Source organism: Pteropus vampyrus, unplaced genomic scaffold (assembly GCF_000151845.1).
Source record: "Pteropus vampyrus isolate Shadow unplaced genomic scaffold, Pvam_2.0 Scaffold98, whole genome shotgun sequence".
NCBI classification, from domain to species: Eukaryota; Metazoa; Chordata; class Mammalia; order Chiroptera; family Pteropodidae; genus Pteropus; species Pteropus vampyrus.
This window is the reverse complement of record NW_011888879.1, coordinates 234,362-245,781: the sequence shown is the minus strand read 5'-3', so window position 1 is coordinate 245,781 and position 11,420 is coordinate 234,362. Positions and strand designations below refer to the sequence as shown.

General features: G+C 37.5%; 1 long non-coding RNA gene across 1 annotated transcript; it reads left to right on the top strand.

Annotated features, from left to right (window-relative positions):
• The first annotated feature begins 657 nt into the window (after window positions 1–657).
• LOC111742631 lies at window positions 658–1,916 on the top strand. The gene is made up of 3 exons (XR_002781397.1): window positions 658–701; window positions 1,384–1,414; window positions 1,891–1,916. It is a non-coding gene; the product is annotated as an uncharacterized LOC111742631 (long non-coding RNA).
• Window positions 1,917–11,420: the final 9,504 nt, after the last annotated feature.

Below are 11,420 nucleotides of genomic sequence, written 5' to 3'. Positions count from 1 at the left end.
TGGTGTGATGAGAACTTATTTTTAAGGCATTAGAAGCTTCAGTTCTATTCGGTGCACATGCTACTTTCACTATCAACATTTATTGTGCATTGATTTTGTACCAGGTGCTCTGCAAAGCTCCATGGCTGTTGAGGCAGTCCCTGCCATTGGGGGCAGTCTGGGACTCATGGGGATACTGCAGGTAATATGTACAAAGTGCCTCACATTTCTGGACACTTGGGAAACTTTCTGTCTTATTGTGTTTGTTCACTTTATGAATTCTGTACTCTCCTCGCCTCCCCACTCAGATTTCTTATGAAGAAACATGCTATGTCTTATAACTTCATCTTTTATTTTATACAGCACTTTAATGCACTGTAGGCAGCATAGCATTACTGTCTTTAGGCCCCAGCAAAAGGACCTTTGCCTTAGGCTCTGTGCCTCTGAAGGCTCCATCTATCATACGCACAACTATAAATGTATTAAGGCACCTACGTACTGTGTGTCACTTGTGAGGTGATCTCAGCTGTGGCACAATCTGACCTGTAATCCTAAGCAGCCCCTCTTGAGACTAATAGCATCCATTTTTTCATCCCTTGCTCCATGTCCTCAAAATAAAAGGTGACCATGTCTGATTAGTGAAGATTGTAGGTTGTGCCACTGCCAATGTCAGAAACAAGCATTATTTCTGAGAGAAGGGTTTGAGGAGCAGAGCTGCTTGGGTAAATGAAAAATCCAAATTAATTAACTTGTGAATTTCTTCTCTCAGATAATATGAATATAGTACATTTTTGCATAATGAATTATCATATCCCAGTATTTCTGACCATTCATTTTCTTGCTTGCTCATGATAATTAAACATGATATCTGGGGAAACATTTTGTAATATTAAATGATTCATATTACTCTTAAATTGATAAATATGTATGTAGGTCTAGATATAACATGAAATGTGATATGAATTCTTTACATTAAAGCTTGGATATAGATATTGATTTAAGAAATGATAAAAATTATTATATGAATTTATATGATAAAATTAAAATATTTTATAACATTATAATTCATCATATGTGGTTTGATTAGTGTTTGAACATGACATAAAATTCATGAGTTGTTTCTGAATCTAATTAATGCTTTAGAGATTTTACTTCAGTGGCGGTTGTCTCAGGAAAGTTTCTCCAAATTGAAATTACTACAAAACAAACAAAACTTATATAGGAACTTTTGTGGTTTAGGAAAAGTCATATAACTTAGAATTACTATGATAGAAGCAAATTAGTTGGAAATTTTGATTATGACCAAATAATTAGTGATGTTGCTAGACCTAAAAATAGGAAAATAAATATCATGGAATAAATATAATAATGAAATATGTATGTTTTTGTTTTGTTGCTCATCAGTTATTACTGGCTCATCAGAACACCTAGACATGTGAGTAGTAATTAAATTCAATTGTCTTTGATATTTAGCTGACTTTTGATCATATGAAAAAGTTTTATACATTAAAATTTTTTTGCTGTTATGAAAGGTAACTTGTCTAGGTAAGAGGATAGAACATTTTATTTGAAAGTTTATTACTGTGATTTATAACTTTCAAGTATTTTCTCTATTGAATCTCCATTTGTACTCTTGCCCTGGGCTATGCAAATGTTAACAGAAGTTCCACAAAGTAGTATATGATGAATATATTTTTGTTTATTGGTTAATGTAAGATCTTCATGGGAAATAAACATTTCTTCATGGTTATTCGAATGGTTTGCATTTTAAAAACACAAATATTACTTTGATTTGCTGAAAATCTTTTTTTAGCAGTTTTAAATGAAAGTTTCTGGTGAACGACTTTTCTTCTGAACAACTTCCATGTTTTTGAAAATGTGTCAATTCGTTTCCTTCTCCCTTTCTGACAGCCGTAATGTCGCAAGGTGCGCAGAGCAAGGTGAGCATCGTGCATCCTTCAATCCCGCAGGGTTCTGCCCAGCGCAGAGAGTCAGTGCCTCAGCAGGAAGAGAAGGCCGTTGGTGTTTGCGGGCAGCGCCGTGTTGGTGTTAGAATTGAGCAGGGTAAGGAGGGCATTCACGTAGAGGGGCGCCCCAGATTGGAATGTCGGAGCCCAAGCAAGGAGAAAAGGGAGCCCAGTCGTGGGGCAGCCAGGCACGAGGTTTCAGAGCCTGAGCAGAAAAAAGAGGGTGTCCGTGCAGCAGAGACATGGCAGCAATGATGACAGATGGAGTACAAACAGAAGGGTTGATCAAAAAAGTACAGACATCGAGAAAAACGGGAGTCAGGATTTTCAGTGTTTAATGGAAAGGGACAAAACTAACATGAACGCTGTGGTGTTTGGTTGGAATTGGTTCTATTTGTGTGAACTGGTGGACTTCAATAAAGATAGTAAGTCAAATTAATAAATAGATATAAATATGGATGTGAATGTGTGTGTGATGGCCATTCAGTAGCACCTGTGCCCCCTACCCCAATAACAATGAACACTGTTTCATCTAAGTTTCTGAATGTCATTCTCTACTAGAAAGAATCAGGGCTTTCTGGAGGTGACTGACTCCAGGGCTCAGTCAAAACTTTTGGGATATGTCATCGAGCCAGAGAGTAAGTTTTCTGGGAACGATAGGACCATGTGAAAGGAACAAAGAAGCCAGCTTAAAGGATATCCCATTGATCAATTTGAGTACTAAAAAGATAATAACTCATTGGTATATAATATGAAGTCACGAATCCATGCTAATAAAAATTCAGAAGTGGAAAGTCTGGCGAAGAGTGGAATATTCACATTGTTTCGAAGTACCTCTACAAAAAAATCGTTAATTATAAAGAGAAGAGTAAGTTTATAGTGGAGATGTCTGGCAGACACTATCTTAATCAAATTATTAAGGCTGACATTCTCAGTAAAGGAATAAATCAGAATCCTGCACCACCTGATAGAATGCAATGAGATCACAGCATTGTTTCTGTAATATTCCTGCCAAAGATGCGTGGGGCAGCCAGGCATGAGGCTTCAGAAACTGAGCAGAATAAAGAGGGTGTCTATGCAGGAGAGACATGGCAGCAGTGATGAGAATTTAATGAGGAAACGTTGAACAACTCCACATCAAGAGACATCTATAAAATAACGGGCCTGTAATCTGAAGGTGTCAAGGCCATGAAAGTCAAGGGACGGCTGAAGAACTGTTTTAAGCTGAAGGAGACTAGAGACAGGACAATTAAATGCGATTTGTGATTGTTAGTATAGTGTCAGTGTTTACTTTCTGATTGTGATGGTTATACTGTGGATCTGTAGGAGGATGTTATTGTTTGTAGGTAATACTAAAGTATTCAAGGAGGGCGGGGGGGGGGGGGGGGGGGAAGGGTACATCAGGTTAGCAACTTACTCTCAAATGGTTCAGGAAGAAAAAGTCTTTGAATTCTACCTGCAACTTTTCTGTAAGTTTGAGATTGTTCCAAGGCAAAAAATTATGCTAAATATAAAGAATTAAAAACAATCCTTCAAATCGGCTAATTGTAATTCTAAAAATGATAGAAAATAACAAATCAGTTTTAGCCAACCAACCTAAAGAAACTTTAAAAGCACAATTTAAGTAAGACAGCCCAGGTTGGTCTAATGAAATGGTAGATAACGTGCAACAAACTTTGTGCCTCATAAGTGATGCATAAGCACAAAATACCATACACAAGGGAGAGAAGTCTCTGTCACCAATGAATATTGAGTACTCACCAGTACTCAGTAGAAAATAGCATGAGTTTCTACCTGCTAAGAGCTGCATTGTTAATTGATTGCTTGATTGATCCTGGCTCTACCATTTGCTAGCTGTAAGACTTGGACAAGTCACTTAATCTCTCCGTGATTCAATTTCCTCATATGTAAAACAAGGATAATTACAGTGCCAACCTCATAGGTACTCATGGGGTGAACTTTAAATGAGTTAGTATATGTACGATACTCAGAACACTGCCTGTCACAAAACAAATGCTACCTGAAAGTGTTAGCTATTGTCGTTATTGTTATTAACTAATTCATTAACAATACACTATGCATTCTTCAATATTAATAATGGTGACACCATGGCACATCTCCCTACCAGAAGCTGAGAGAAACTTTCCCTGCTATGGAAATTTCTTATACACCCCGCCCCCAGCCTGTGTCCCTCTGGTCCCCTTTAATGGCAAAACCTCACCATGGCCCTGACCCTGGCTTTTCATCCTGACCCACTGGCTGGGCTGGGAGCCCTTGGCCTGCATATCTAGAAAGTATCTTCTACTTCTGGCAAATGGTTGTTTTCCTTTATGCAACTTTGCTTTTAGGACGTTTGTCTCTTCTTTACCTTCTTTTAGAACTAATCAAATTGTTTGGCACTCTGAACAAACACCACTTCCTCTGTGTCTGGAGAGCTTGTCTGCTCACCTCATTCCATTTTGAAGTCTATACAGTATTTTAATGAATTTGAAACCAAAAGACTTTTGCATTTTTATTTAATGTTTTATATTTCAATAACCATTCAATTCCTTGGCCCCAAATGTCTATGATTATGAGCATATTGAACACTGACAGGAGGGCTTCTGTAATTTTCTTAGGATCATGTGCAAAATTCTAAGCCTTAATTATTGTTATCAATCAATAGTTATACTTCAGTTCTTGTTTGTTTGCATCTGTGTATGGAACTCATTTAGGCAACTCTTTTATGGTCTCTGAGTCATTTATGTATGTATTTTATTGCTGTGTCACTGTGAAGAACAGATGGCAGTAAGTATATTTTGACTTGATTTAAGGACTTGAATTTCCCTTGCATTTATGGATTGCCATTTTTAATGCTGCCATCTCTTTTAAAGTAGCTTACTTGTGAGCATCTGAAAATATACAGCAAAAATCTATGTGTTCTTTATCTCATCTAGCACTTATGCCTAAGTGTATATACCAGTGGATAGAACACGAGCTTCAGAGTCAGGTGTAGCTGCGTTTAATACTTGCTTATTCAAGAAAATAGTTCATAATAGTCATTTGCGTTTGGACAAATTTCTTCATCAATGAATGGGGATATTGACTGTTGACTCCCCAAAAGACCACCAGAAAAAAAAACCACATCTGTTGATCAAACAAATCCATGTGTATGGGATTCACTATAGTAAAGGTGAATATCATCTTGATAGAGACTTAGTAATATGTTGGGTGGGAGAAGTCAGGGGAGGATATTTATAGGATTTAGAGCTAAGCTGGATAATTTTTAAAGTGGCGAACTGGTTGAGAATGGGTGGAAATTGTGACATAATAGCTCTGGATTGGTGGGCCCAGTGAGGTGAGTATGCAGGTAAATTTGGAATTAATCTATTTAAGTTGGTTTACAGTCATATTTTCCAGGAAAAATAGGCCATTTTTGCTCCTTTTCAGAATCGGCTTACCCAGGGATAGGATGGTATGTCCAGTTCCAGGACTGTTTAATGTAAGTTCAGGAAATTTGTTAGTTTCAGTTCTTAGTGATCAAATTATGTCATGGTATTGTTGTATTAAATAGAATACTGTACATAAATGAGACTGGTACTAAGTGCTCACTAAGATGTTAGTTTCTTTTCCCTCCCATCCTAGCTGTACCCCAATCTTTTGACTTCTTCTTCTTTATATGGGGAACTCATCTCCATATAATAGTTTCTAAATCAGCAGTATACCGTAGTAGTAGCACTCAAAAAAAAGTTTGTTGAATGAATAAGTGAAAACCAAAAGATAAAATTTATATCGACAAAGTGAAAGCACTTTGAAAAGTTTTAATAGCAGTTTAAGCCCATGAAAGTTGATTTCTTCCAAACATAATTATTTATTTATTGCCTTACTAAATGCAATTTTCTCATTAATACACACACACACACACACACAAGTCAGATGGTAATGACATTAGATCAGCCTCTTAGAACTGTTAAAGATATACATTAAAGCCTCTCAGGACTTTTAAAGGCACATGTATCCAAACCAGGAGATTCTGATTCAGTTAAATCTAAGCTGAGCATTTAGGAATCTTCTTTTTAAACAGTCCTCAGGAGATTCTGGTGATCAACCAGGTTTGGGAATCACCTTCAGAAGAACATGGCCTTAAAGTCACTTGCAACCCAGAATTCCCATGCTTTTAGATGCAATGGCTGGCGTGTTTTACTTTTCTGCCACCCATCCAATTTCAGTGGAGACAAGCAGGGTACATCCGGTGACAGGCATACTTCGTTCGCCACAGGGTTAATAAAACTGTAACTTTATTTTTTTGTAGGGATAGCAGGAGGGGAAGATGAACAGGAAAAGGAAATTGAATACAGTGAAAGTCTATTCTTTTTTAAAGAACTGGAACCCCCTTTATTCATTCATGTGCACTAGGTGTAAGGAGTTGAGGTATCCGCTAACAACTGATCATGGAAACTTCATCAAGAAATGTCTGAGTTTCTATAGAATTCGAAGCCTCATACTGATCTATTTTAGTTTCAAGGCAGGTGCTAATTCTTACGGCTACTGCAGGCGTCTCTCACCCTTTTTCATGTGGCATTGGACTAATCATAGCTACCATTTATTGGCAGCTGCTCTGTTCTGACAAGTGCAGCTCTTTCTCTACCTTGTCTCATTTAAATCTCAAGACAACACTGAGACCTGTTATCCTGATATTACAGAAGAAGAAACTGAGGCTTGGAGAGATTAAGTAACTTATCCAAGGTTAGACACCATGTAAATTACACAACTAGCATTGAGACCCAGGCATTTTTTAGCTGGAAAACCTGTATCCTGCAGGCATTACAGAACTGTGGTTACAATTGTGGACTTTGAGCCTTCCTGCCTGGGCTCTACCCCAGCTGTGTAATCTTGGGAGATTTGTTGAATCCCTGTGTGCCTCAGTTGTCTCATCTGAAAATGGGGTTCTTAATCCAGTTAATAAATGGGCAAAGGATCTGTACAGATGGCAAATGAACAAAAGATGCTCAATACCATATATCATTATGGAATTATAAATCAAAACAACAATGACAGACCACTACACATCTATAGTGAAAAGCCAGAAACACCGACAACACCAAACCCTGGGGAGGATGCAAACCATCAGGAACTCTCACTGATTTTAGGTGGAAATGCAAAATGGTACAACCACTTTGAAAGACAGTTTGGCAGTTTCTTACAAAGCTACATGTACTCTTACTGTATGATCTAGCAATTATACTCTTCCATCCACTCAAAAGTGTTGAAAACATGTCCACACAAAAATCTGCACATGGATGTTTATAGCAGCTTTGTTCATAATTGCCAAAAGTTGGAAGCAACCAAGATGTCCTTCAGTAGGTGAATGGATAAACAAACTGGCAATCTGTGCAAAGCAATATTATTCAGCAATGTAAAGAAATGACCTATCAAGCCACAAAGGACATGGAAGAAACTTAAATGCATCTGCTGAGTGAAAGAAGCCATAATAAAAAGGCTGCACATTGTATGATTTCAACCATATGAAATCCTAGAAAAGAAAAACTATGAAGAAAGTAAAAATAGCAATGGTTGCCAGGAGTTCAGGGATGGGGAAAGGGGGATGATGAATAGGTGGAGCACAAGAGAATTTTATGGTAGTGAAACTATTCTGTATGATACTGTAATGGTGGATAAATGTCGTTACACATTTGTTAAAACCCACGGAACTGTACAACACAAAGAATCAACCCTAATGGAGACTATGCACTTTAGTTAATAATAATGTGTCAGTATTGGCTCATCATTTGTAATGAAAGTACTACACCAATGCAAGATGTTAGTAATAGGGAAAACTGTGGGGCTGGAGCAGGCAGTAGGGGCCAGGGGAGGGAAAGGAGGATTTGATGATATAATATAAATAAAACAAAATAAGTGCCTGGCACATAGCAAGTACTGAATAAATGTTTATCATCATCATCATCATCATCATCATCATCATCATCATCATCATCATCAACTCTATTGCTTCTTTGAAGGTGATCCAGACATTTGTCTGGAAGAAGCCTGAACTTTTGGTGGGAAATTTAGTGTGACCTCAGGCAAATAACATAAACTCTCTGTACCTCTGTTTCCTCCTTAATAAAATGGGATAATAATTGTACCTACTTCTTAGGTTGTGAAGATTTAATGAATTGATGCATGTACAAGGTTAAGAGCAGTGCTTGGCTTGTAAGTGTGCACTAACTGTAGCTACTTTTACTACTGTTTCTGTATTATCTCCCAACCCTTAGTACTGCATGGAATTCTGCTCAAAGGCACCACCACCTAATTTTGTTTGTTGGTTGGTTTGTTTTGCTTGCTCCCATTTCAGCTGGAGAGGCCTTAGTATGGACACAGCATACTCAGATGCTTAATACCTGTTGAACAAACAAATGGACAAAGCTATGAAAATGAAACCTGGACACCTCATCTGAAAGGAGCCGTTTAGTATTCAATGTTGTGAGACTTAACTTACAGGTCTTAAATGCAGTATGAATGATTAGTACACTTGCTATCCTGGGGGTCCCTTCCTTTACTGTCTAATGTGTCTTAGGATCTTCTTGGTTTATTGAAACATTTGGACACTTTTTCTGTAATATCCAACTCTCACTTCTCCTCAGATTTACCTGGACTATACTGCAATGACTTTCTGTCATTTGATCATCCTTGTGATCATAAGTTCATAGCTTTATGGTTGACTTTGAAATTGAAAGGTATCCTTTCTGGTATGTTAGCTTCCCTTCATCAAAAAGTTTCTCTATAGCTTAACTTCACAGTCTAGAATATGAATTCTAGGTTTCAAATAACCTTTAATCTTTTAGGGGGCAGAATTATAAATATTCCACTAAAGTTAACTTCTTTTTTTAGAATAGTGTATACACATATGTGTGTATATGTGTGTTTGCATGTATGAGAGATATGTATTGTTTTGTGTTTCATTATGAAGTCTATGGATATTTAATTAAAATATAAATCGACTGCATGTTCTCAAAACAGAATAACTTTTTGTGAGTGCATAAAAGATTGAATTGTCTAGGTATAGCTCTTCTAGAGAAAGGTAGAACCAACAAAGACAGTTTTAACAATGCTTTTAGATGTGATAATTATGAGTAATATTAATACATAAAAAATTAGAATCAAGTTAATCCAAACTAAAAAAACTGGGGAAAATGTATTTACAAGATAGGACACCATTAATGATTATTCTAATAGACTGAAAACACATATAAGAGTATTTTACAAATAAACTCTAAATCGTAGGTCTTCACTGGTCTTCTTGATTTGTAGATTCTTGGAGTTCTCAAATATGAATCATCTTTTGTGGTGGTTTAGAGGATGCATTTGGTTTATCGATGTTGATGGGGTGGAAAATCCTCAAAGGAGAGAACCCTCTCTCTCGATAGTTTATCAATATGTTAGTGAAGGCTCGTCCCTGTTAATTGAGACCATCGACTATGCCTGCTGATTATTCCAGTTTCACCAGGAACCCATAGGCTTATAAGACAATGTTATTAAAGTGCTTTTTGTTCCTTAGAAGAGAGACACTTAACTAATGTGAAATGGATGTATCTTTGATATTTTAAATTCTTTTTGGAATTGTAGAAGTTTACTCTATCCCAGTACCTTGCTCATAATAGGCTCTGGGTCATTATGATAAGGGAGGGAGGACTGTACCCGGCCAGGTGTGATGCCATTCTCTAAGATGAGAAAATTAAGATCTCAGGTAGTCAAGTGACTTTTCAATAGCCTACATGAAACTTGTCTTCCTGCCTAATTTACCTGCTCCCACACTATTTCCTGCAAAGGCATAAATGTCCCATAACTTCCCTAATTTTTCATTACTTTTAGGTTATTGCCAACTGGTCTCATTGCCTCCAGGCTTAGCCCATTTCAATACATCCTCTATGTTGTAGCTGAAATGATCTTTCTAAAATGCAAATCGAATCCTATGACTCTATTCTCTAAAATCCTTTAGTGGCTTTCTGTTGCTCTCGATAGAGTAGACCTGTAACAGGTCTAGCAAGGTCTGACACAATCACCCCACTAAAGCTCTCCAAACACATCTGCACCCTCATCTTGGATGGTTCTTTCCCCAATCTAGATAATTTCCTCATACACATGTGCCAATCAGTACTTTGCTGAATACTCAAGGGGAACTTCCTCGAGCATTAGCCACATTTCATGTGCTCAGTAGCCATATATGGTTAGTGGCCTAATGTTCTAGATGCAGGCAACTTCCGAATGGCTTGATCTGACTAGTGACCCTTTTGGGTCTTCCTTTTAAGATCTTTTAAAGCAGGACCAGAGCAGCATTTCGTCTACAGTTGATTATTCCCCACTGCTGAGGCAAGACTTTTCTGAGCACTCTACCCAATGCCCCACATATTATGAGGGTTTCCAGTCTGGATTCTAGGAATAGGCACTATTCCAGGCCCTGTTAGTGGTAAAACTTCCAATAGGAACTGTTTTTTTTTTCCCTCCCTTGCTTTTCAGTGTTGAGCCATCTCTAAATAAACTTAATCTATCAGTGTGCCCCAGTATAAGTTGATTCTCAAAGAGTGTTTGTGGTTGATAAGAAAGATGGTCCTTCCATGAAGCATTCTTGGGAAATGTCGAGACTCTCCAGGAAGCAATTCACACTTCATTTCCTATTTTCCCCTGCACTAGTGCTAATGTGATTTCTTAAATGCTGACAATATGTGAGAAGCTAATTTTAGACTTTCTCTCTCTGCTGGAAACAGAAATAGGAAACAATGAATTGATGATCCGAACAGCTGTCTGACCTTCTCCCCATTACTTTGTCAATCATAGCATTACTCTCTGCCCTGGGTTTTATGAGTTTATTTTTAATGTCCCCATGGAAAGTAATTTTCCCCATTCACAAACTAAGACGCTCCGTAATTTGCAACCTTCTGGTGCCTTCCCAACTCTATTGAGCACTCGATCATCCTTTTTTCATGTCATTTCCTAACCTCTAGGCATGGCTATCTTGCCGTGCCAGCCACCTCAGTGGCTCTCTATCATCTCTCTCTCTCTCTTTTTTTTTTTAAGGGATAATGCACAAAATAGTGTCTGTGGTATGGTTCTCCTTTGTGGAAATTTAAGTATATGCTTAGAATTTTTGGAAGGAAAGAAAAATGATTTCTTCCAGGGAGGGAAACGAGTTGCTTGGGGAGAGGATAGGAAAAGGACTAAGTTTTTTCAGTGTGTAATTTATGTACATGATAAATGTAAAATTCAAAAGACACAAGAAAGCATAGAGCAAGATTAAAGCAAACTGGTTTAGGAAAATGTATGTTACAGACTGAAGTCCAATACTTTTAATATTCAAAAATATTACAAATAAAATGCTCAAAGGTAAGGTAAAGTCAAAAGGCCTGGCATGGGTAATCTTTAAACAAGTACCCATTAAGAAACTCTTCATGCTTGGTTTATGTAACCCACATGGCAGCTGTAGATATATTACTCATT